This window comes from Dasypus novemcinctus, chromosome 30 (assembly GCF_030445035.2).
Source record: "Dasypus novemcinctus isolate mDasNov1 chromosome 30, mDasNov1.1.hap2, whole genome shotgun sequence".
Lineage (NCBI taxonomy): Eukaryota > Metazoa > Chordata > Mammalia > Cingulata > Dasypodidae > Dasypus > Dasypus novemcinctus.
The window spans coordinates 45,535,487-45,540,557 of record NC_080702.1 but is presented as its reverse complement, the minus strand read 5'-3'; the positions used below and the strand labels follow the sequence as shown (position 1 = coordinate 45,540,557).

The following is a 5,071-nucleotide window of genomic DNA, read 5'->3' as shown; positions in this document are numbered from 1 at the left end:
CAACGCTGCCCAGCCGCCCCCTGCAGAGACACTACCAGGCAAGCTCACGCAGCCACCATCTTGCCCCAATAATCTGAAACACCATCTTGGTGAGTCAGAAAGCCACATAGATATTTTCAGAAGGGGTCAGGTGGAATAGAAACTAAGGGTGTTTATCTGAGGTCACCTGAGTTATAATTCAGTCCAGTCCAAGAGCAATATATAGTCCTGCTTTTTCTCTTGATTTCTTTATTATTTAATATATTTTATATGTATTATATTTTTGGAAAGGAAGGTTCCATTGAATTAAGCAATGCAGGTTTCCTTGTTAACAAATAATGGGACCGGAAGCCCACTTAGAGTAAGGAATTAAGGGATAAGGTAGATTCATGAAAAGCAAACGGGCTTTGCAATTAAGGTGAGAAGAGAATATTGGATTTTGTTTTGCAGTGGAGATATGTTTAAAAGTGCAGTGAGGGAGTTTCAATTGAATTTTCATGACAAGATCTATTTAGCACACTTATGTAGTGATGGGAAAATGCCAGTCCAATGCAGGTGAATGAGATGCTGCCACATCAGTACGAGATACATAAACTTTCACAATAGGTATTTATATGAAAAATGATAATTGTTTAATTGGAGGAAAGTGGTATACTAATACTTTTGCTTGACAATTATTCCTTTATTGGTGAGTTTAAATATATGCTGGTTTATTAGCCATTCTCTTTCTCTATTAAATATTGTTCAAGGTTTTCTTTTTGTAGACATAGGTCTGAGCAGGTATATTCTGGTTTTCTAAATTACATTCTTTCAAAAAAATGACTGCAAGGTTTCCATGAATTTTTACCTTTTATTTCTTTTATATCACTGTAGATGTAAGTGGAGAAGTATGTTTGAAAGCAAATTTTGCATGGTCCCATCTATCGTTGTTACATAGTTTTTTTCTCCCATTGATTTTCAGTCTCGGAAAGTTTTGTGGCATTTGATTTGATAAATTGCTTTTCATAGGCATTGCCAGCTTGATTTAACATTTCTCTTTCCCTGCTTCTACCTTTTCCTATTGTGCTTCGGTTTTGTTCCAAAAGTTACAGCACACTCTGCCATTATTTAGAAGTGTTTCTTTAGGATTTGGCTACCTTTCAATTTAATCCTAGTCACAAGCATATTTGAATCCACCTCTCTTCAGGTGGTATGAAATTATAACTTTAGGTTACTGTTTATTCTATGCATTAAAAATATATTTGTAAATTATATTATTTCCAAATATTTGGTATTTACTTATTAATCCACATGGATATTATGTGGAGTGTCTTTCAAAGTTCAGATAAAAATACTCCCTTCAAATTTTTCTAGTACAGTTCTTTGGACAGAACTATATTTAATCTTGTTGTATTCTCCCTGCCATAAATTATTTCATAAATTCACATTTCCTTTGAACTGGTAATTTGAAAACATTTGTAATATTCACACACCTTCTTGAAAACACAGAAGAGAGCATTGTACATCTAGTCCCTGATCATTGGGCTCATAGATTTTACTGGAGAACTCAGAGTACAAATATAATTGTACATATGATATAGCATCCTCAAGGATATATCATTTTGACAAAGATAAATCAGATGAAGAACACAGATTGCCATGGTTTGTAGAGGGTGGTCTGGGAAGTCCTTCGTGTGTTGGTCAAGGTGCAGAACCAGGAATGGAATGTGCCCATTGGAGTTGTCCAAACAGAGGTCAAAACCCAAAGCCCTGTAATAAGGAGATAATGACACAAAGTGAGTGAGGGACATGCTGCATCTACTACTGGACTAAAGGAAAACAATGTGATCAAATAAATATAGGACAGGCACAGGAATAGCAGGCAGATGGACAGACTACAGCAATGCAGGTGCTGCAAGAACTTGTGCTCCTTCTGTGGCCTTTGAGTCTCAGCTCCCAAGATGACTGGCTCTTACCTTTCTAACTTCACTCTTCCTTTGGTCTCCATTTATAGGAGATTTTCCCTATAATGCAGGGAGTCTATTTTTCATGTATTCTTGCCATCTGTCCAGTGGTTTCCAAAATGCTGACATTTTCAGTGTAAAACCATATTTTATGCTATGGTCAACAATTTGGGCAAGCACCCATGTACACACACATGCACAAAGAGAATGATGAAACTGTTTCCTGTGCACCCTTACCGAATATGTGATACTCTGATACTTTCTAATATTTCTACTTATTCTCTTCTATTTAATATTACAAAATAGTTTTGACTCATGTATGAAAACTAACCTCAGAATATATCCCAAAGTTTACATGATAATTAGAGGTTGCCTAATTGAAATTTCAGGGTACTATTTCTAAACACTTTGGCAAATTTAATTTAATTTTGGAGCAGATTGTTAACATGCCTACAAGAATCTATGGTGTTGTGTGTGTGTGTGTATGACTCTATGCTGTTGTGTGTGTGATGGTTGTTTGTCTGTATACATGTGAATTTGGTGGATATGGTCATCCTCAGATTAAGGTGACCTGGACTCAAATACTCCAGAAGATTTTTCTTAGTGCAGAGTCCATAACATATACTTACAGATGGATTTAAAGAAAGGATTCATTAATTCACAGGAAGCTCTTAAAGCCTAATTAGTAACATGCATGATGTTCAATATATACACAAGAGAGTCCCCATGTCCTGAATTCTCACAGCAACAAGGCCCCTCAATCTTCAACACTTCCCTCAGCACTCTCCCTCTTATATTTTTGTCTTCCACACATGCCTATTTGTGGGTCTTGAATATGTGAAACAAGACCTTTCCTCACAACTTTTATACTTGCTGTCTCTACTGGGAACATACTTTCCAGATATCCTTGTAGCTCCTGCCTTATCAATTTGATGTGCTTGTGCAAATGCCCCATTTTCTTCTTCTATTACCTACGCAGCCATTAAAAACCTCTCAATCACTCTCTTCTTTTTATTTGATTTCCTTTTCTTTAGTACTAGTCCCTTTCTGGCATGTCATATCAGTGTTTGTTTTGTTTTTTTTAAATTTCTTATATATTTTCCACCCTCCAATTATAGATGTATAACTATTGCTTAGACAATGCCTGGCACAAATTCAAAAGTCAATTTATATTCCTCAAATGAAGGAGTATATTTCTCATAAGCTCGGTAGAATACATAAGTTTTGAGGAAAAAGTTTCAGGAGACAGGATTTCCTATTCAGAGTGAATACTAGAAACAGCCTTAGGGGGACAGGATGCATAATGTAAATTTGGAAATGATTTTCTTGTCTCCAATGTATGATTTATTCCATATTTCCTAGGTTGATAAACCCTCATTCTGTGAAAATTAGTCATGGCCTTTTTCTATTCTCTGATAGTCACAGACCTAACATGGAATGAGGAAATAATACTCAAATTTCAGAATTTCTTCTTCTGGGATTTTCAGATGAACCAGAATTGCAAACTTTTATCTTCATGTTATTCCTGTCCATGTACCTGGTCACTGTCTTTGGGAACCTGCTCATTGTCCTGGCCACCATCACTGACTCCCATCTTCACACTCCCATGTACTTTTTCCTCTCTAATCTTTCCTTCTGTGACATATTTTTCATCTCCATCATTGTCCCAAAAATGCTGTCGAACATTCAGACACAGAGCAAAAGCATTTCCTATGCAGGCTGCCTCACACAGATGTACTTTTTCATACTCTTTTTTGGGATGGATGACTTCCTTCTTGTCGTGATGGCCTATGACCGCTTTGTGGCCATTTGTTACCCCCTGCATTACACAGTCATCATGAACCCCTGGCTTTGTACACGCCTGGTTTTGATGTGCTGGATCATGAGTATTTTACATTCCCTGTTACAAAGTTTAATGGTTTTGCGGCTGTCCTTTTGTTCACCCTTTGAACTTCCCAACTTTTTCTGTGAACTTATTCAGATCATCCACCTTTCTTGTTCTGAAACCTTCTTCAATGACATAGTGATGTATTTTGCAATTGTGCTGCTGGGTGTGGGTCCCCTTGCTGGCATCCTTTACTCTTACTCTAAGATTGGTTCCACCATACGTGCAATCTCATCTACTCAGGGAAAATCTAAAGCATTTTCCACCTGTGCATCTCACCTCTTAGCAGTCTCCTTATTTTATTGTACAAGTCTAAGTGTATACCTTACTTCTACTGTTTTGCATAATGCAAGGTCAAGTGCACCAGCCTCGGTTTTGTACACTGTGGTCACACCCATGCTGAACCCCTTCATCTACAGTTTGAGAAATAAAGACATAAAGTTGGTCATAAGGAGATTCTTTGAGAGTTAAGCCATGAAGAAATCATTTCTCCTGGGACTGCAGAGGTGGAGGGATTGCTGGGCTCAAAACTTTTCTCAGGGCAGAAATTGGAATTCTTTCATATGTTCATGGAAATGGAACCTGCAGTAGAATCAGTTATGAACCTAAATATGAGAACATAAAAGTTTAAACAAAACATACATTTCATAGAAAAGAATGTTTTTTTTTACTGTTTATATCATCTTATTGATATAATAAATCTTAAATTACATGTATAAAATGTCTATGTGTGGGGATCAGGATGCAGATGCATGTTGTACATTATTTTATTGGCTAATATATAAGAATCTTTCCCTTTAGGAAAATAAAATATCCCCTTCCTCTAAATTTCACCATTAACATTGAAGGTTGCATGGGTGAACAATCTCTGTATATATGCTACCATCCATTACCTTATTACCTCTGTGTTCAAAACTGTAGTCAATCCTCATGAACAATCCTCATGACTTTCACAAGAGCTTGAAATCCTGCATAATACTTCCTCACGGAATGAACTGTTGAGATTCAGTGCATAACAAGTTGTTCCTCTGCAGTCATATCCTTCCAATATTTCTTGATGACCTGCAATAGAATCTCGGTTGCAGTCACATTTAAATACAATTATCTGAAATAATTTTAAAAACAATGTATTCATGGATGTTTTCTTAAACTCTGAAGAAATGTTGAAAATAAGGAGTCCATTATTCTAAATTCTTACAGTTCTGTTCAAGTTGACTATTGTATCAACTAGATTTTGTTGAATATCAAGCTGACTCAAATTAAT

General features: G+C 36.4%; 1 pseudogene; it reads left to right on the top strand.

Annotated features, from left to right (window-relative positions):
* Nucleotides 1-3,354: 3,354 nt before the first annotated feature.
* On the top strand, nt 3,355-4,278 carry LOC131276711 (olfactory receptor 7A10-like; annotated as a pseudogene).
* The last annotated feature ends 793 nt before the right edge of the window (nt 4,279-5,071 follow it).